Source organism: Tachypleus tridentatus, chromosome 13, assembly GCF_004210375.1.
Source record: "Tachypleus tridentatus isolate NWPU-2018 chromosome 13, ASM421037v1, whole genome shotgun sequence".
Classification (NCBI taxonomy): Eukaryota; Metazoa; Arthropoda; class Merostomata; order Xiphosura; family Limulidae; genus Tachypleus; species Tachypleus tridentatus.
This window is the reverse complement of record NC_134837.1, coordinates 97,809,055-97,831,902: the sequence shown is the minus strand read 5'-3', so window position 1 is coordinate 97,831,902 and position 22,848 is coordinate 97,809,055. Positions and strand designations below refer to the sequence as shown.

The following is a 22,848-nucleotide window of genomic DNA, read 5'->3' as shown; positions in this document are numbered from 1 at the left end:
TGATGCAGTTGTCATTGTTCACAATAAATAATTATATATATATAATGCACATTTATTATAATTTTCTGTTCATGGCAAATGTGAATCTTATTAATTAATGTTTCAGTGAAAAAATACTAAGGATCACGCAGATATATAGTAGCTTACGATAACACACTAAATGTAGAGATCACGCAGAGAAGACATATGTAATAGCTTACACTGACATATTCGATGAAAATATCACGTATGAAGACATAAGTAGTACTTACAAACACATACTCGATGTAGAGATCAAGTACAAGGGATGTATGTAGTAGCATACAGTAAAATACTTTATGTAAAGTATCGGGTTTCCGCTTTGGTTATGAGAAGTAATGATATTCATGATATAAATACCACTGCATTTTTCTAACCACGGGTTATACAACAAATGTTTAGATATTATTGTAAAATGTTATTATTAAAATGTGCCCCAAACCTGCCCTCATATTACAGTGTTGCACATATCAATCATTTCAAGAACATTATTTTGCATTTTAAACAAAAGCAATTAAAATATGAAAATTGTTTGTTGTTTGAACATTTGTATTTTGTCTACGTGCATGTTAAGTGAGATCATAAGTGAAGTGTTGTTTGTCTTCTTGTTGTTGTTATTTTTCTGAATATTAACTAAATATTTACTTTGCTTAGATTAAATGGCTGCAAATGTTCTTGAGTAAAATATTTTGAAAATAATGAAAAAAAACTTGTGTCTTCCTAGTAACCGTAAATTAAGCAGAAAAATAAAAAAATAGATTTTGGTATTATGAATTTTCAAGTTTATTTGATTGTTTAAAAAAACAATTTCTAAAATATATAATCGTTAGAATGAAGAAGAAAACATTACACAACGTAAAGCACCTTCGAAGCTAAATTTTCCTTGTTTAATCAATGTTTTTCTACATCTTTTAAAGTGCATTACTCCGTGTACAATAAGCAAAATTATGTTACTTCCAAATTTACTCTGTGGGTGTCTGAACAGTCATAAAACAATCTTTTTATATTAATTGACACGTAATAATACTTTCAAAATAGTTGTAGTAACGATAAAGCAATTTAGCAACTTAAGAATGGGCCACCCACAAATAAAAATACAACATGTTGACTATTTCTTGTTACTTGTAGAATATTAGTTCTGTGTCACGCATTTTGAGGCACGTAAGCTCCTTATCCCACTGAAACTGGAGAGTAAGTAGTTTTAGGTGTTTTTAAGTTTAATGTTGTTGTCAAAGCAATACGTGAAACAGATTAAGACCTGTATATGAAAGAATACGAAGAGAAGTAAAATGCTTTAGTTGTGTAGATGGTGCGAGTATCAAGTGTAATTTCTACAGTTATTTGAAGCTCACTAAAATAATCTAAAAAAAACTTCAGACATATTTATTTTGTCTTTTATAAATATATCTAACTGTTTTAAGACCAAATGAATACACTCATCTGAATAGTGTAAGCAATGGATGGATAGATAGCTGGACAGAAAGACATATAAGTAAATAGAAGATGAAGAACAGGATATTGACCATCAATTCCTCAAAATTACGCTCCGCCAACATGTCCATTGAAAGGAAAAAACAATATAAATAAACAAAGTATGGAAAAAAATCATCCAGTTAATTAGTTTTAAGACCAAATGAATACACTCATCTGAATAGTGTAAGCAATGGATGGATAGATAGCCGGACAGAAAGACATACAAGTAAATAGAAGATGAAGAACAGGATATTGACCATCAATTCCTCAAAATTACGCTCCGCCAACATGTCCATTGAAAGGAAAAAACAATATAAATAAACAAAGTATGGAAAAAAATCATCCAGTTAAGACTAATTATATAGATCCTTAAAAGGGTTTTAATTTTGCAGGTGAAGACATGTAGCTGGCATAACTACTTTACCTTCCCATTTCAGGTAAGTACTCAACTTAACTAGCGTGGTATGTGCCTGAGGGAGATAAAACTCTCAGTAGGGGATGTTGGCCGGGTCAGTACTGGTGGTGTCTTCTTTTGACCCAAATGCCTCCAGAAGTGTTTCAGCTCTCTCTTCCCCTGCATGTGACAGGTAACCCTGCTTGACGCCTTGGCAGCCAATGGTTCTGGCCTTGTTTCTTCCTGGTATCGCATTCCTTCTCACATGAACGCCATTAACTGAAAAGAGCTTTGCTGGAAATGTGTTGTTATTCTTCTGTACTCCATTTCACACGTGACCCCAATGAAGGTGTGGTATATAAAAGCGCGGGAAATCAAACTGAAACGAGCCGGTATCTAGGCTAGATAATCTCGAGTCTTGAAGGTTATATATTTGAACCCTATTCTTTAAAACCAGTTGTCGCCTAAAATTTTTGGACAATGAATGTGGTATCCTTAGAAGTGATAATGGGCATTTTCTAGGCAGGAAAACCAACATAAGTTGTTTGATTACTAACCATTCAGGTAAAGTGCGATTTAAATTTTCAAGGTTGTGAGATGTAATATTGTACACAAATATTTTATGCTTTTAGAGAATATAAAACCAATTTTTTTTTCTTAAAGGTGCAATTAGTAACTATAATAGCTTGTGTTTCATATAGCACCAATACTTCAAATCTGAACTTAACGACACTCGATTCATACTATAAAAAAGTAGTTACTTCGAAATGTGTTCATTTAACCAAGATTCCCATTTCATTTTTTAGCCTATACATTTTTTAAAAAATTCTACATACATTATGGGGATTAATATTCTTTAAAACACTTTTTATAAGTGAATTCAGATGAGATTATGTTTTCCTCGGTTTTAATACTGCGAATTTTACAGCTGCATTTATTCAGTCAACAAAGAAAGAATTTTAAGTTGTTTGGTAGTTAGTGCACATCCATCAATGCTACTTAATAAATGAGAGATGTTTCATTCACCAGACATAAGTAATTCTTTATCTTAGTCTTAATGAGTGTTAACTGTGCAGCTCACGCCTTGGTTCCCATTTATAACAGGATTGTTACAGCTGTGGCGATTATCTGTATGGTTAGTTTCAGATGTTTCTGCTCTAGCAAGTGCTAAACAACTTCTCTAAGCACATTTGCTCTGAGGATAATGGACTGCTAATAAGTAATCATCATTTGACCAAAGTTAATCGTGAATATATAAAGTTTCATATGAGAAATGTCTTAACGCAAAGTATAGTGTTTCTTGTTTGAAGTAGAACAACGCATGTACTTTTTATAAGGTTAAATATAAATAAAGCATAAGTTAAAAAAGAATAATGCTGTGATAAAAGTTTCACAAAATTAATAATTTCGAAGAAGCAATCAGGTTGGGAACTTGTACTGGTTCTAGAGCAGTACAAATACTTTAATTAACACAACATGCAAGTTAACGACCTTCTCAGCTCTGAGTGAACGTAATACTCTACAGTTCTAACTGTACCTGTTTTTCGAAAAGACAAAAATCTAAAAATGTGAGCACTTCGATTTAATCATAAAAAAATATGTTTTATATATGTGGTTTATTTCTTAAGACTTATTATACTGAAATGCATAGGATTTATTCAAAGACTTTTGTTCCATTTGTCCAATGTACAAATTAGAGTACAAGTTTCTAAAACTAGACAAAAAAGTATTATTTGTACCTACATTTTTTAAAAGTGTGATCAAATGGTAGATGACAGCCATTATTAATACCTGTGTTTTAGTGATCAGAGGTGTTACACATTTTGCAGTCAGAGTTATCAAAATCATCCAAAGAGAATTATTGTCCAGTAATTATTATACCATTTCATTATTGTGGTTTGTCGTGTACAGTTTTATTCTGCCGTCCTTGTTGTTGATAACTATTTTCCCGTAAATGCCTGTGTACATTGCTATAGCTGTTAGTTTTATTTTTATAGTTTTCTTATTTATTGCAATCAAAGACAGTACCAGATTAATATATTTAGGCTACTTAGGCTGAAGCTATAAAGGAGTTCCATCGGCCACCCAAGCAAAAAGGTTATGGCTTGTTAGACTAGCAGAATAGAGGAAAGAGTGGATTGCTATTATTTCAAAATATTCAGAGTCTAAGTTCACACTAAACTTTAATTAAAGCAAAAGAGCGAAGTTTTTCTCTTCCACGTCTTTTTTTTTTTTTCCTCAAACTTTCGTGTACAATTTCAGTAAATGTCTTGCAGGTGTCTCTATCATCAGACCGATGATTGAGAAGTAATGGCAAGAACAATATGTGGAAGAGAAATATTCGCCTTTGTGCTTTCATGTACAGATTACTCACAATTACGCGCCAACATGTATTTATGTTTTTATACATTTTTTTTTTTACATAATCAATGTATTGTATGGCCAAGTGGTTATGACACTCAATTCGTAATCTGGGGGTTGCGGGTTCGAATTCCCGTCACACCAAACATGCTCGCCCTTTCAGCCGTTGGGACGTTATAATGTGTCGATCAATCCCACTTCATTGGTAAAAGAGTAACCAAAAATTGGCGGTGGGTAGTGATCACTAGCTGCCTTCCCTCTAGTCTTACCTTGCTAGATTAGAGACGACTAGTGCAGATAGCCCTTGTATAGCTGTACCCAAAATGTGAAACATATTATCTTTGTTTTTAATAAGAGCTTGTGTTAATTCAGAGAAGCCTACTATGTTTGCAGCTGGTATTACTGTATTATACATTTTGCTGAGGTACATTCATGTGTGTGAGGTGCGATGTTACAACGACACACTGCATCAGATACTATCGTGTGTACAAGCACATTGGGAAAACAAAACCGAAAAATGTGCCTTTGTTGTTTGTTTGTACGTTTTTGAATTTCGTGCAAAGCTACACAAGGGCTATCTACGCTAGCCGTCCCTAATGTAGCAGTGTAAGACTAGGGGGAAGGCAACTAGTCATCACCACGCACAGCCATCTCTTGGGCTGCTCTATTACCGAAGAATAGTGGGATTGACTGTCACATTATAACGCACCCACAGCTGAAAGGGCGAGCTTGTTTGATGCGACGGGAATTCGAACTCGAGACCCTCAGATTACGAGTCGAACGCCTTAACCCACCTGGTTATGCCGGGCCGGGCCGTTGCTTTATTACACAATTTTCAAATCATCGCGGTTTTCCAGATATCCCAGATGTCTGATCCAGTTGAATAATGTACAAGTATTCTTTCTTGTAATATGTATCAATTTTAATACTGTATAACATGTTTCTAACAAATCCTTGGAATAATTTTAATATGGTAAGACAAACATCAGAGCTTTAACTTGAAGCAGCAAGCACTGGTAGGGTAGTGAATTAATATTAGAGTCCTAGTTCTAATGTTGTGTTATGAATAATAACTTAATTTTAAGGTCGTTTAGGAAATATTCGAGCATTAGCTCTATCGTAGTGGCTCTCGGCGGAAAGCATGACGGTTAAATCTAATATTCAGGGTTCAGTTATTGCGTAGATTTTTCAGATTTGAGTTAAAAATACAATTGTAGTTTCAAGGTATATCAGTGAATGTGAGAACATTAGTTCTTATGTAGTGTAGTGAACAGTATGAAGTAAAGAAAATGATAATTAATTGGAAAGAAACGTTTCAGATTACATATTATCTAAGGTTGTAGCATTTAACAAGTATACAAATAATTCCAAACTTCGTTAAAGAAAACGTTTAATGGCTAAACGGTGTTGTTCCTCTCATCGTTTAAATAGAATGCGCATCACTTGGAAGTACCATATTTTTCACTTAACTTTTAATAAGTTTGGAAAGAAAAACTATTAATCAATAGATGTATTGGAGTATTAAACCTACGTTTATGGTCGTTTGTGAGTGACATTTACAAACAGCTTCATACCTATTGTTTAAATTAGGTTTTTAGGTAAATCATTAATTGTTCACTTATTAGTGATATATCAGAATAGCATAGTATTGAAAGATAGGTTCACGTTTGCTGGTTTCGGTTTAAAATAGTTATACGTATGCATTAGAATGCAGTCTATTTCTGCGTGGTCAAACAGTCATTACGGCACATAAACGAAGTTTCATGTTTAGCAAATTTTTCTTTTTGAGTTTTATATATTAAGTATAAGCTTGCAATCAAATTAAAGATGATATCACTAAGCCTAACAATTGAGCTTAGTCTCACTGCAGTGCTCCAAGCGGCAAGTTTGGTAAAAAGAGCCTGTGCTATTGCTATCTGAGTGGCATCTCCAGGTTTAATTTATATATATAATAAATATACTAATTATCGATCGCAATAAGTTTCCCTATTTTAAAGCAAGAGATAAACTATTTCTTCCTCATAATTGTTACATTTTCTGAATTTTCCCGAGAACTTTACTTTGGACGTTTACCATAGCAATGAAAATTATTTGTCAAGAAACAGTATGATAGTTTGATGTTACCATTGTAAAATATGCATTACGATCGGGTGTAGGGAATATTACTTTCACAGTAAGTCTTTATGATCATGAGGGACGCAAAAAACAGCCAACCGTAAAAGATAAAAATGATTCAAACTTGTCACCCTAGTTGCTCTCTTTATGAAAGCCAGGTTACGTCATGCACTAAAAACACCTAAAAAGAGTGGTAGAGAGAGTTTGATTAAATACAATACACTTGATTTATGTAATGCATTATAATGCTTTAATATTGTGTTTAAAGCATGGTCCTAGAATAACCTCGTGAGACAGTGTTGTAGCTAACATGAATTCTTTAAAGGTGCACAGAATCAAACCAAACATGCAATTTGTTCTTTACCAATTATGGAAAATTTGATATCGTTTTTATTTATAGTCCATTGTGTTCTATCCTAGTAACTTAACTGTTTAAATGTTTTTTGAATGACATTTATTTGCATGAAGAGTAGCTTCTCAGGGACACACGACCTACTTTGTTACATAGAGAACTGCTAACTACAAGGCCAGCATAAATAAACCTGAAGTCTCAAGGATGGTTACGATCTTAACACTTCAGTGAGTGAAGCTAATTTAAAATTAAACAACCACTACTAAAGTTCCCTACTAGGTAACTTGAAGTAAAATAGTTGTTTCGTTGAATGTTTTACCTCATGCTGTTCTTGGTAATATTTCTTCTGATTTGATCATTTTTAACACAATAAGTTTTGGTGCATTTTGTTAGTAGACACTGGAGTAAATCATGAAAATTATTGTAATTTCAAAAGCTAATATACTTCTTGTAAAGTAGTTGTATTTTTGACATGTGTGTTTTCATACAGGCTTGACAAATATGAAAACACGCTAACTTCATTTTCATTTGTCTGACATAATTATAACTCATTTGCTTATTCCACCAAATTCTGTGTTAAATGTCGAAATAAGTCTAAGTTCCATTTAAAATGCTCCGGAAATAAATTTTAAACAAGTTTCAAAATAATAGCTTTTTGTATAACTAAAAGTACTTTACACATGCTTTTATCCTACAATCGTTTATTTATACAGATTCTATATAGGCTATATTTTAGACGGATTCGCAAAATAACATTTTTTGTTAGAACAATATAAAAGAGTTACCGCCTAGTGTCATATAGTACATTCATCATTATACTTTAATAGTAAAGTAACTAATACTTTTCTTTTACTTCCTACGTTGTTTGTTTAAAGTTAAGCACAAAGCTACATAAAGAGTTATCTGTGCTCTTTCCACCACGGGTATCGAAACTCGGTTTCTATCCGCAGACATTCTGCTGTGCCAATGGGAGGTTTATGTTGTGCGTTATTAATGTGTTGTAAAATATAAGTGCGCTTCGGTTTTTATTACAGTGCAACAGATTATTTTCTAATATTTTCCAGTAAAAAGGGTTGCTTTTCGAGGTCCTTTGTATGTTAACGGTACCACCAGGTGGAGCGTTTAGCGCCACCCGAACGACAGCTGGTAGACAGGAAGTAAGAACTATCAAGCATGAAGAAGGAAGTTGCTTAATACGCAGAGTGCTATTAGATGGACGTGACTGGACAGGGTCATTTTTAATTTCGCCACGCACTGCACAGGAAGGAGTTTTGTACTAGCAAATTTGCTTGTTGGTTTTTATAGACATTACGGAGAGAAAGGTGAGCGAAAATTTAATGCTAAACTAGAAATAGTCTTACTGTATATAATATTATTCCTTAAGGATGAAAAGAAATCAACAACCAATGATCTATGCTTGGATTTTTTTATTCGACTTCTTTAACTACAAGTACAGTCTATGAGAAGAAACTATGATATTATTCGGAGTTTCTTTTTGTAGGACATTTTGTGTGAATCATGTTTATTTTGTTGTTATTGCAAACTCAGGTGTTATAAGATTTTTTTTTTTAATTGAGTGAAGTCCTTGACATTCGAAAATATCTAGCTTTTCAGTGCAAATAAAATTTAATGTCCATTCGGAAAACTAAATATTATTGTAAAAACGATAAAGTTCATAACGAAAAATATTTTAGTGAAGTGTTTTTCAAATTGAAATTACGTTGGAAACCGTTTTTCTTTCATTAATGTTTCGAGAGCACAAAGTGAGCTTTGAAATAGATAAACTTAACATTGTTTAGTGTTTACACAAACACACACATGGATAAAAGCAAGATTTTATAATCAATGTTCTGATGAATTACTTGCTTATCACTTATTCCATCCTGAGGCTACTGGGCTCGGTATGGCCAAGTGGTGAGAGTGCTCGACTCATAATCTGAGCATCACGGGTTTTAATCCCCGATACACCAAATATGCTTGCTCTTTCAGCCGTGGGTGTGTTATGTTACGGTCAATCCAACAATTTGTTAGTAAAAGAGTAGCCCAAGAGGTGGCAATGGACGATGATGACTAGCTGCTTTCTCTCTAGTCTTACACTGCTAAGGTAGGGACGACCAGCACAGATAAAAACAAATCTGTACTACTGACATATTGAACCGTCCATTAACGATACTTTATTTTATCCAGCTCAAGTTTCTTCCATTTCTTCCCACGGGATAGTTTCTGTTGATTTTGTTTTTTGCTGATGTTTTTCTCGTCACATTTTTCCACGTGAACTTTGGTTGTCCTCTCTTTCTACTTCAACCCTCAATTTATCACTTTCTTCGTAACCATTGTACCATTCATCTATTCTTATGATGTGACCTTTTCATGCAATCTTCCTTTTCTGACTAAATCCATCAGGTCATATTCTTCAGTGTGTGTTTCAGCACCTTGATGTTTGATATTAACTTTCCATAATAATTTCTGTATTCTATGCAGGCTGTTCACATGGAATGATTTCAACTTTTTTCTACTTGGCACACCGAGAAGGAAGTATTATAGTTCTCGAATGTTTCTGTAGTTGTGAGTATTTTACCGAGAGGTGTTACTAGCACCTTCGTCCTATCCTCTTTTATTCAAAACTAGGACCGACAGTGTAGCATCAAAGATATTGACCACACGTAGTCCACAGAAGTGAAAGAAACATTAAATAAACCTGAAGCAGGTCAGAATGGGTGACAATGTTGGTTTACGCGGTAATATTGCACTCGTCCCGGCCTATCTCAGGTTTTGTACGTTCAACATTTTGGTACTCAACTTCGCATCAGTTTTGCAATTTGACAGTTTTCTCACTAGGTGCTTGTATTAATTTCGCTAATGGATAACATTTGTCTTGGTTCAGTCAAAAGTGTATAAAAATTGCTTTTTATATAAATACCGTTCGAATGTTTTTTGCGATTATTGTAACTTCATATTTTCATTAATTTATGAGGTTTAATGCATAATTTGTAGAACCGTAATGTATCTGGTGACTACTAATAATAAAAACCTTGTCAAAGTATAAAAGCAAAGCTAAATGTAAGTTTATTTGACGAATCTTCACGCAAAGTTATTCGAGGGTTAATTTTGAAGTGATGGACAAGAAGGAAAGCATCTGGTCAACATAATTCATCAACTTGAAGAATATTCTTTACTAAGAAATAGTGGGATTCACCATAACATTATAACGTCCACATAGTTGAACATACTTTCGGTCCCGTAACACCCAAGCCAATCGAACGACCTGACCTCCAAGACATAATATGACTAAATGTAAGTCGGTCCTGTATTCTCAAGACGGCTGGTATGGGTGTTAAAGCTTTAATTAAAATAAAGTACAAAACAACGTTTCGACCTTCTTAGATCATCTTCAGGCTAATAAAGAGGGTTTGTTAATTCGAAAATGACCTAAGAAGATCTAAAAGTTGTTCTGTATTTGAGAATACATTTTTACTTCAAGTAAGTTTCTCGTCATCACGAAGTAAGTCAATCCTGTTCAGCTTCATAACAAGTTTTCAAGAGTTATTCAGATTTTCCAAATATTTTTTAAAGTAATAAATGGAGAATTAAGGAAAATGGAATATAGCTGCTGTTATTGAAATTACTGTGATTTGTTGGTTAAAACCAGTTTTTCAACTGATTAAATTATAGAAAAATATTACTTAAAGTTTACGCTTGTAGAAGTACACTAATTTAAAGACAGAAAACCTTTACATGATATGTATTTGGTGCTACTTTATAAATAAACTGAAATAGTTATTTGTATTCTAAGTTATCCTAACGTAAATATAATATTTATCAGCCTGTATTTTTATGACATCCGTAGATACGCAAAGATCTGTGCCTGCGTAACATTAAGAATACATCTAATGGTGTAAGTTCCTACTAACGCAAATTGATTAATTTTAAAAGGAAAAAATACTTATAGTCCATGTATATGTTTATATTTTTCTCTAGTTAAATTTTCGTGTGTGTGTGTTTGTATTAGTTATTTCTTAGCAAAGTCACATTTGGCTATCTGTAATGTCCATCGAGGAAAAACGAATTCCTGGTTTTAGCGTTGGAAATACGTAGACTTACTACTGTCCCAACAACGGACAAATATTACAAATTGTGATATGTGTACTTTATTACATAAATATCTTATGAAAATTATTTTGTATACACATTCACCTGAACATTTACGTTAAGATTTCTGAAACAGGAAATAAAAATGCTAATTCACCACATATAAGACCAAATATAACAAGTGACTAATCATAGAAAGGTTAACCTGAAGATGACCTAGGAAATTCGATACGTTGTTCTCTCCTTATCACCAAGGCCTGGCTTAACCAGGCTGTTAAGGCAATCGACTCGTAATCTGAGGGTGGCGGATTCGAATCCTCGTCGCACTAAACATGCCCGCCCTTTTAGCTGTGGGGGCATTATAAAGATTCTTAAAAATGAATTAGCAAAAGAGGTCGAACGGAGTTTGGTATAGTGAAAATAAAATTATTTTAATTAAATACTAAACACATAACTGCTCTGAAGCGAAATTCATGTGAGCGATTACTTACTATCACGATCCTATTACTTTACTTTCTGCTTTAAAACTAGGACATTAAGTCATAAAAAAGAAAATAGTTCTTAATGTGTAATAATATCCAAATGGTACAATATATTAAAAATTTAAATATTTCTAGAAAAAAAAAGAGTCCTTTCTAAACGAATGTACTGTAAACTTTCCGTTTCATTTTTTTTCACTGCCTGTTTTTTTATTTCCAAAGATGTTTTGAACTACAGAATCTTATGTACTGAATCCGTTAACTTATTTGCATTAGCACTTGCTTTTAACGTTATTGAATGAGAAATATCTGACCAGTAATCTTTCAAAAAGGTGCGTCTTCTTTGTCAAGTTTCCCTGTGTGATCGATCTTTCCGTTTCTCGTCGTGAACTTATATTGGGGGAAAGTTTAAACCCTAAAGAAACGGTTTTTCCAAAGAACATAATAGCCAGCAGCAGCTGCTCTCCTTTCAGGATTGACCTTGATGCTAACGAGAGTTCATACAGGCCACAAAGCTATTAAAGGATATACGATAAACTTCTTTCTTGTTTCCTTCTTTACACTCAGCTATTATTGCAGCTGCAGAGATGCTATTGTCTCGCTCTACCTCTTTACTCGAATACAGAAGCACCCTCGAGCTATACTGATCCAACTCAACTCCAAACAATCCTTCACCATTCACCAAGGGGCGCACCTACTTCCTTTTCAACCAGTTCTCTTAGAAAGGTCGCTTTTAAACAGTACAGAAAGGACTTTGTTGGCCAAGGGTACCAACCCTCTAATGTACATATGGCATTTCATTTTGGAAATCTGTCTTTCAATCTTTGTTCCTATGGTTGAAAATAACCGGCTGCTGCAGAAGCTACTCATTTTTGTTTTTATAATTTTTAGCTACGTGCATAACTGTATTGCATATATTTTGTTTCTTCAACATGTACTTTAATTTTCAAATTAAAACATGTACATACGTAGTTAACTTATAGTGAACACGATCCAATGCTTTGAAGAATTTGTTACACTTATTTATTGCTGAATAATTAATAAACTGTAGGTATCTTCATCACAAAAAATGTATTTTACTTGTTTGTAAAACACGTATTAAAACTTTATGTATCATAATTCATTTCTCATGTCATAAATATGTTATAACAATGTTTTGTTGTCAAATATTGTTACAAAGTAATATATTCTTCTTTACTTACAGTTATAAATGCACTGGTGTTGGGATTCGCCAGTTACTCTGAAACAATAAATATATTAGAAAATAACAGTTAAAAATACACAAGCATAACTCATTATATATTGAAATACATCAAACCGATACCAAAAGAATATAGAGAATGTTGGAATGAAAAAAACTGAAGTTGAAAAATCACCGGTGAACTTTTTGTTGTTGTTTTTTTTACCTACGAGTAAGACGTTAACTTAAATAATCTGCTGTCTTGTTTTAAATAAGATGTTTAGTTTTGTCCTACTTTAAATCCTCCATATACCATTAAGAATTTTCAACCTCAAAGCAGTTTTATAGTCTTACAAAATATTGCAGTCTTGGCAAAGTGTTTTTGAAACCAATTGTTTTTAATAATATTTGAAATATTATAGATACTGCTTTAGAAAACAGCTTAAAATATTTTCAGACAAATTAGGATTTTAGCAGCTCAAAGAATGGATGAGTTTTTGTTTGTTTTCACTTACAAAGTTTATGGTCATAGCTCTATCATCTCTTGACTGACTTAATATCTACTTACAGTTTTGGGCTCAGGCGGTTAAATCCTTTCGATTTATAGATTTATCGACGCCAAATGTATCGTAGATTAATTTACTCCAATCCCGCCTAATAGATTCTCAGTTTGAGGACAGGCAGGTAGAGATCCTGATGAGTAATAAAATCGAATCGATTATACGCGCGCCCCAAGCTTGGTATTACTAGCTCACAAAAATATAGCTAATAAAAATGAGAAAAATAGTATCAAATTAATTTACTCTAATTCTGTATAAAAGAATCAAGTGCCACTATTGAGGATTCTCTCTTGTCTCTATATATTAGATGTAAACAAGAAGCTTCCCTATATTGTTAGTCTTACTGGAATGTGAAATATCGTATTGCAAAATTATATTGAAATTATTTGAAGTTAAGCACAAAACTGTGCTATGCTCACAATGGGTATCGAAATCTAGTTTCTAGTCTTGTAATTCCGTGGATGTTCCGCAGTGCCACTGAGGAGCATTAAGTTGAAAATTGTTCCTATCACAGATTCAGCAAGACAAGTTGGATGCTTTTTCTACATTCAAAGAATTTTCATTTTCTTCTGTTCAGAATCAACTTAATCACGAAAATGAATTTAAGCTATTATTCAACTTTTCAAGTAGCTTGATTCTTTTAGTCCTCAATTATAATATGACAAGCACTAGCTGACATTCTCTCATGACACAGTTGTGTAGTTACGTACTACCAATCACTGATAGTTACACTGACAGTCAATGAAAAAAATTTTAATACTTTATTTTAATTTTCACTCACTATTAATTTAGCAACACGTTGCATTTAGTTTATGTTGTCAGAGAATAAGGCAGCCATTCTGAATAAATGATCACCTAATATCCCAGAACTAATGTTATTGTAATGAGTTGAGTGTTTGACATTGACTGGCGCAAAGCAGCTAGGCTATTTGCGCCAAACAACTGGTAATGTTGTAATAAGCACTCCACCATAATGAATTAACATGCCCTTCAATAACGGTTGTCCTCACCCCCTACAGCAAAGCATACCGTGATCCTATATCTCTTACTGGCTAACAGATGTCTGATCTTGCGTTGGGGAATCCCCAGCTTCTCGTTCTACAATGTTTAGACCAACTGTTGTCTGTTCTGTGGTAAATGTGGCATTGTGCATTTACGTTGCTCTTGATGACTACCAGAAATGTTCTGTGGTTGCCTGAGATCCCACCCTATATCAGGACATTAGGGCCACTCCAGCGACAGGTCTGTCTGATGAAGCAATCAGCATAATGTTCAGTTTTCATCGACGTACGTCAGCCTTGTCATTACGAAAACGTGACTCGTCTGTAAAGAAAACGATGTTCCAATCCTTCTTGACCTATCTCTCGTGCTGCCTACACCACTGCAGCCTGGTTTAGCTGTGAAAATAAATTAAGATAAGACTAAATGTCTAAACTTCAGGTAAAATATTTAAATATAATTAAAAAGAACAATGGTTCGTAAGAAGTTAGAAACACGAGTAAGATGGACAGTGTAACCATCACTAATGACAAAGTACAATGTTAGGTGCAAGCCCGTAACAAGGACATGTCTAAAATGGTGCAGCCACTCTCATAGCGACAGCACGATAGTAAAATGTAGGCTATTGTGATTTGAATGTCACAGAAGCTAGAAATTGGTGTATCAGTCCCAAATAAAATAGCACGTTAAAAACTGTGATCAATGTATACTCTTGTTAAGACAACTGTCTCCTTCCCATCCAAAGGAAATAAGACACAAAAACAAAACATCTTTTTTTTATTGAAACACTTGCTACGATCGTGCTTACTTAAAACTGACTGCCAATTGGAGTGAAGACTTCAATAAAGGATCATAGTCCATATAGGGGATAGGTACGGCTGTGATGGCACCAGAGCAAATGGGCAAAACTGTTGTGTCAGCAAACTTGTTCAAAATAATAGTGATGTGGCAAGGTATCTAAAAAACTGAGTATTAATAGAAAATAAAGGAAAATTTACCAGTCCTTTTTATCGTGAACAGAAACAAAATGAGAAGTAACGAACTAACGTTAAGCAATTTCAGGGCCATTAAGGAGCTAAGAAAGTCAGTATAAATAGTATAATTGGTGTGTTGCATAGGTTTTGCATGATGCAGGGCAAGAGAAATGGCATAAAAATCTGCAGTGAACACAAAGTAAAGAGGATCCTGCGAGAAACCACGGAGTCACAACAAGCTATGGAGGAACCCAGAAAATCGCTTGATTTTGAACCATGGCATGGCCAGGTGGGTTAAAGCGTGTGACTCGTAATCTGAGAGCCGTGGAAGCGTTATAATGTGACGGTCAATCCCATTATTCGTTGGTAAAAGAGTAGCCCAAGAGTTGACGGTGGGTGGTGATGACTAGCTGCCTTCCCTCTAGTCTTACACTGCAAAATTAGGGATGGCTAGCGCAGATAGCCCTCGAGAAGCTTTGCGCGAAATTCAAAAACAACAACAACCATCCATATAAGTGCAAACGTAGAATTTTAAAAAGATGTTATAAAAGATAAGATGGTACTTTCAGTTGGAAGTCAGTGATAGTTGTTAGTTTTTCTTTACACTTTTCTGACAACCTATTGAACTTTACACACCCAAAAAACAATAACAAGTGCATTTTTCTCAAAAGCAATAGACAAACAAATTGAAGTATTTTGGCTTTTTCTATACGTAAAAAATAAATTTAATATAATAATAGTTACATAATCCCCAACATGATGGCGAAAACTATGTAAAATTTTAATATGAGAGCAGCAAATTTTAAAAATCATATAACCTATAATCATTTACGAATATATTTTAACATTATTTGCTCTACATGAAGCCACTAACAAAATGTAACATTAAACTTCGTGATTCAGAATCACTTTAATATATGACGTTTCAAAATACAAACTATAGTGTTTGTTTTTGAATCTCGAGCAAAGCTACTCAAGGGCTATCTGCGCTAGTTGTCCTTAATTTAGCATGTACTACTAGAGGGAAGGCAGCTAGTCATCACCATCCACCGCCAACTCTTGGGCTACTTTTTTACCAATGAAGAGTGGGATTGACCGTTACATTATAACGACCCCAAGGCTGAAAGGGCAAGTATGTTTGGTGCGACGGGGAATCAAACTCGCAACCCAGATTACGAGTCGAACGTCTTAGCCCACCTGGCAATGCCAGGCCGAAATTACAGTGAGCACTCTGAAAAGAAAGAAAAAAACAAGCTCATCTAAAATGATATACGTGCTCAATAAAGAAATTTTGTAATTGATGCCAATAGAACATTATTAATTTGTTGAAATTATACATGAATATTGAGAGAGTAGGGATGTGAATAGTCAAACGTATAAAAAGCAAAAGTCGAAAGCTTTTTCATTTGATTTGTTTCATAATTTTCACAATTATTTACAACTTCAAGTGAGAATTTAAATATCTTAAATCAAATAATAATTGCGTTATTTGTAACCAAATAGTCGGATAACTGATAAACAAGATGATTAAATAACTTTTGTTCGAATCCTGTCATTCCGTCTAAATTTCTTTAGGTGCGGATGACATAAGAAAGGAAATTATCTTCATAGGTATAACTTACTGAAGAGAAATCAGATGGTACATAAAATAAAACAAAAGAAACAGACACTGGTTTTTCAAACCACTATTTCTATTTCCCATCTCTACATTTGGATACAGCTAGATACGAATAAATGTCAATATACTTCAGAAAATTATTCTCTCTTTCTTTAAAACGTAAAGAGGGGCAACAGTTATTAGCGCTCTGTCCATTATAGGGAATGATACTCCGGATTTGTGTTGTAAGTCCGTTAATATACAGTTGATCTACTTCAATAAATACATTTAAAACACTTATTATTTGTAACACATATTTTGTTAATTACCATTAAATAGTTTGTTTCGGACTACTTGAAAGTGGTGGTTATCTCAAATATAGGATCGCCGTGGGGGCGTCATAATGTGACGGTCATTTCTCCAACTCGCGTTTTAAAAAAGCAGCCCAAGAGTTGGCGGTGGGTGATGATGACTAGCTACTTTCCCTCTATTTTTACACTAATAAATTAGGGACGGCTAGCGAAGATAGACCACGTCTAGCTTTTTTGGAAAATAAAGTAAAACAAGCAAACAATATTAAGTGTATAATGAAATACGTTTTCTTTCCTGGACTTGATATCCAAAAATCAACACTTATGCTACCATCTTGTGACGATATTAGTTACAGTCTTGATGTTTAAATAAAACTCAAAGTTCGTATGTATTCAGTTCATGGAAAGAACACGTCATTAAAACAAATAAAAAAGGTGAAACAAGGTAACTCTTAAACCTATCGTTCTAGCCTACATAGTTGACCTACTATTCAGGAAAAAGATGCACAGAAATGCTTATAACGCACTTTGGTGAAAGGTGTGGCAGTCTGATATTTCACCTATAACAGCTGGTTAAATGACTGGTATAAAATGACTATAAATGACTGGTATAAAAGGAAAACGTAAAATACGATAAATAGCAAGTTAAATAATAAACAATGTCTCTAAGGTTATTATCAAGTTAAATAGATGTACAAAGGCCGATGGTTAGTACAAAAACAAAAAATATAAGCTGGTTCGTGTCATCATCGTATTTGGTATCATCTAATACCACGAGTAAGCCTGTAAAAAATACGTTAAGAATGATGCTTCCGTTGGCGTTCTTAGTCAGCATTTGTGATCTGAGTGTCACAAAGGCCATACATCAATGAATCAGATCCAGATAAATGAAAATGAAGAGTTAAAAGAAACTGGCTTGTGAGTAGTCTAGCCAATATAACTTCTTCCTTTCGTTCACTACAGCAACAAAATGGCCAAAAAATAAAAGGTTTGAGCTGGAAAAGCATGTCATGACGTTGGTTACTTTAAACCGACTGCCAACTGGCGCAAAGCCAATCCTTGAATATAGGACCGTTGTCCAAACATGGAACAGGCACGGCTGACACAGAACTAGATCAATCGGACTTATGTGCGTGTCATCAAGCTCGTTCCCGAGAATACAGACGTGGCTAGGTATACAGAAAAACTGGTTACAAATAGAAGATAGATAAAAATGGGCCAGTCGTTTAAGAAAATGGAAGAAATTAGTGTGAGAAGTAATGTTAAGTAATTCCAAAGTCAGAAGAGAGCTAAGAACATGTATACATAGAACAGTTGATTTAAAATGGTCCAAGACAACATGTATGGTATACAACTCGGCAATGAACACAAACTGTAGAGGACCACTTGTGAGCAACCAGCAAATCACAACAAACCATGGCCGAACCCACAGAGTCACCTGATTTCGAACCATCAGTAAAACCTGGAACAAAAGAATGGTTCAAAAGATGTTCGGTGAAGAGAATTCGGTACTTCCGATCGGAAATATCCGCCTTCCTCGGATGACTCAAAGAAAAGTCGCAAGTGTGAATGGTAATAATCCATGATGTAATAGGCTGACCAGTGGAGACACCAACGTCATCATAAGCGACAGTTCATTCAGTTGTGCCTAGTCTGGATATGAAGCACAAAAAGAGAAATGGCAAACCGTCTATTTAGAAAGATCACAACTCACCGAGGAAGAAAGGCAACTCTAGGTGAGATGCTATGGCGAGGATTGATATTTGGTTGCTTATTGTAAGGAAACTGGCAAATGACAGAAGTGAAGAGGGGGGTTCGCGGTACTTGGGGTATAAAAAGCTCTGGACTGGCGATGTGTAGAAAGCCCCCGTGCAGAGCCGAAGCCCCAGATGATGTACAGGGTCTAACATGTTCAAGTTAGTGGGCCGGGCACCACCAAAGACCCATAGTCCATCTTGGAACATATGAGGGCACGATGGATCCTGAACGTAAAACACTGATCCGCTCATCAAGAGTTTGAAGAAAGATCACCGTCAATGTTCAGTACACTTGACACGAAGCTGCTTAATGTGAGAAAACCGAAGAATGATACATCGTTTTTTTTACAATTGTAGCATGCACTTATTTACTTTGAAAAATAAAAACACTAAATAAATACTACAAATCTATGATTTGTAAAACAGACATTAAGCTTGCAATGCTGGGTTGGTTGTTTGATGCTTAATGTCACAAAACAGCAAAGCTATCTACGCCAAATAATCGTTAAAATGCCAAAAGAAGTAAAATACTATTAAATGTATAAAGAAAATAAACTAAAAGCGAAATAATGTCCAGAACCCGCTCTCAAAGGATCAGTACTATTTGAGATCACACCAAGACAGAAATTCAAGTATTTAGTTAATAGGAATTTAGCAAGTTGAAAATTACGTACTCTGATCTAAAAGACTTTTTTTAGTTATGTTGAATTTCGCCACCTTTCATTCATTTTCAAAACCGTGCAAATGACGTCATACCTATGTTTTGCGATGTAAATGACATCATATCCTGCTTTGAATCTATTTGAGTCTGTCTGAAACATCACTTCTTTATTCAAACATAAAAAGATACTTAGCTTCCTCTTTATAGCATAAAAGCTTTCTTACTTTTATACTTCAAGTATTTTTTGTTCTTCAGACATTTTACTGTTTTTGGCGCGTATCCTCACAGAATCACAGACAAAAATAACGTAAATAAACAAAACTATATTTTAAAATCCATTAAACACAAAGGCTAACCATAAAGACGGTTTTACGATACAGTACTAGTAACTTATTAACACAGTTGACGATGGATGAATTTGAGGAACGTCGTTAATAGAAATAGTATCTAACATTAAATTTATTACTGCCTTTGAAATAAAAGGCGACGATTTCTCTTTAATAGTATCGAAACACAGGTCGCTGTGCCACTGGGGGATAGAATTCAGTTTGGTTGAATGATAATAAATAAATGACTGTATGATTTATTGTTTATACATGCGCAATGAATGTTATACATTCAACTGTTACTGTTTAAACGTTGAAATCTGGCGAAATATTAGTCGATTTTAGACGATTAGTCTAAAAATATTGATAAACTGTGAACTACAGATTTATTTCCACATCCATATAAATTTGTCCGGCTCAAAATATTATGTTTTTTTACTTTACCAAGGACATACTAAAATACATCTCTCCAGCCTGATTTTCCTTTTGGCGTTTTACCCAAGTAACTTCTGTCAAGAAAGAAAGAAACAAAAATAGCAAGTTTATTATGTTTACATTTTTCGACTGTATAAAGTTCCAGAACGTTTCTTGAAGTCATACATGTTTACTAATCTGTTGTCTTGAAAACGTTGCAGACAATCTGTAAAGATGGAAGCACTTTACAAACCAAGTTTCGATATCAACGAAACAGCCAAGTTGTACAGTGGCCGGTCTGTGGACTTAAAATACTATTAACCAATTTTCGATGCCCGTCCAAGGGTTTTTATTAGATAGTCCGTTGTGTAGCTTTGTGCGTAACCAGAAACAAAATTCTATTTTTTTTTTAAAGTTTCCCCTCCATCTTGCATGTGTTATATATATTAATAGTTAATGGATTTAATAATAAAATTTTGTGTAAAATTATTAAACTCTTTTTAAATAAATACAAAAGTGTACTAAATAAATACAAAACATTAAAAATCAAATTAATTATTCTAAAATTACTAATTATTTTTAGTTAAAAATAAGGTCATTTAAGAATTTGACACTACTTTATGCGGATGTACACCTTGAGCTGCATATAAAAGCACAACAGTCCTAGTAAACTTAGTATACTGACAAGGTTAAACGTCATGTTATTAGTGCCTCTGCCATATTAGGGGCAGGAATGCTAATATTGAGAGATAGGTTTCATGTTATTTACCACCCAATTGTAGTACCTTATTTTTTATTTTTATTTTTCTATCTTTCTTTTTTCTTATTCTTATTTTAACTTGGGACAGCAGTCACCTTTCCACAACTGTCTGTGGACAGTAGAGAGTGATAAAGATGTGGAACATTGTAAGCTTGAGCACCTAATTTCTAGAATAATTGTCTTTATTTCTTATGTAATACTAGAGAATTGGAGGTTAAGATTGATAGACGATGTATCCCAACCGCAGTGTAGATCCTACTTTCGTAGGCACCTCGAAAATCTGGGATACATTTTATAATCCCACATTGTAGCTTGTACCCTGGGATCTTTCTTAAAAATGCAGTGTATTTTTTTGTTGTTTTTTAAAATTTTAATGTGTTCGATTTTGGCTTTTAAAATTATCTTTATAAGATATATATATATATATATATATACACACAATTTATTACCGTATGCTAGCAGGTTTTATAGCACCTGAATATTTGTCCTGTAAAGAGATAAACTTTCAATTTTTAAAACGGACTTAAATTTACTTTTATTCTAATTCTTCTAATGATGAGCTAAATATTTTATTGTTTAATAAACATGTTCATACAAAAATATTCACCTTTTTCTTCTAACCATTTTAAGAGCTCAATACAGTCAGTAGTCCGATATATATATTTAGAATAATTTAGTTTGAAATCGTAGACATCAATTTTGACTTGATTGAAAATTTTTGGAATACAAATATGGTTTCATCCTCATCTCCTTTTTTCGATTTCAAAACAGAAAATATTTACTTACAAATCATTTTAACTTCTCCTAACCTTACATTTCTCTTAACTGTAAAGTATTTCAGTCACACCTATGTAGATAAATTGTGTTTGAACCAAGTAGGTGTAATCTATGCCATTCCTTATTGTATCAATACTTGCGAAGGTGTGTTGGTTGTTGAAGCCTCATTGTGCAAAGCATCAAGACTATTTGCGTCGAGCTGTCCAATAATAAGAGAAACAAAACTTAAAAATAGATTTAAAAGAAAATATTGTACAAAAATAGACGAAATTGCAAAATCTACGTTTCAAACAAAGTTTAAAATTGAATAGAAGTAAAAATGCCGATGGCCCTTCCAAAAATCTAAAACCACATTCACTCTCGACAGATTATCAACTGTCCAATTTCAGGAGTGAATCCAGATATGTCATAAAAACGGCGCCGCGTTCGCAGTCGTTGCGAAATTATGAAAACATATGAAGATGTTGTAATGATACTGAATAAGTAAATATGCTGGCATAAATTATTGAAATAAATAACACGTATGTTTTTTTTATCCTAAAGCTGTTATACTTCACACTAAAACTTACACACCAGTGACTTATATGATTTGTATAATTTGAACAGTGTGAGTGACCGTAATTTGATTTCGTGTTGTTTTTATTAAGCACAATGCTATACAAGGATCTATCTATGCTCTGCCCACCACGAGTATCGAAACCCGATTTCTAGTAGTACAAGTCCGCAAATATACCGCTGTAGCACTAGTGGGGTATTATGAGTTTGAGTTAGATATAAGTTAGTTTATATATTAGATACATACATACCATAAATTTAAGAGTTAAGCTTATTATTATCAAGAAATATTTTATCTTAAACTATACATCTAAAAACAACTTTTCACATCTTACATTTTGCATACAATAGAACTTTTAACTTATCTTAAAACCCCACGTTTTCCAAAACTTGTACGCTGTTAAATCTTTGCTGCATAACTACAATTTACCATAAACTATTATTGCACACTTGAGCTGATGTTGTAGTTGATTAAATAAACGTGTCACAAAGTACTGTTTAAAAATATTAACATTTTTTGTTACATATCTTATATAAAAAAACGTCAGTGCTTGTTCCCTGCCGATACGGCGATAAATCAGGATATTCGATTCCTATCGGTGGACTCAGCAAATAGCCCGATGTCGCTTTGCTACAAGAAAACATACGTTAGTGATGCTTTGTAAAATTTTCTTAAAACATATCCCATGACTGTTT

At 33.8% G+C, this 22,848-nt stretch overlaps 1 protein-coding gene across 7 annotated transcripts in view; it reads left to right on the top strand.

Moving 5' to 3' along the window:
- Positions 1-2,033: 2,033 nt before the first annotated feature.
- LOC143236169 (acetylcholinesterase-1-like) overlaps positions 2,034-22,848 on the top strand; it is a 42,262-nt gene continuing 21,447 nt past the window's right edge. For 2 of the 7 annotated variants that reach the window (XM_076474456.1, XM_076474451.1), the window contains exons 1-2: positions 2,079-2,449; positions 7,778-8,035. The gene's annotated coding sequence lies outside the window, so the exon portion shown is untranslated. Of the gene's footprint in view, positions 2,450-7,777; positions 8,036-22,848 lie in introns of all 7 variants that reach the window. The other 5 variants (XM_076474455.1, XM_076474453.1, XR_013019506.1 and 2 more) reach the window with 4 other exon arrangements.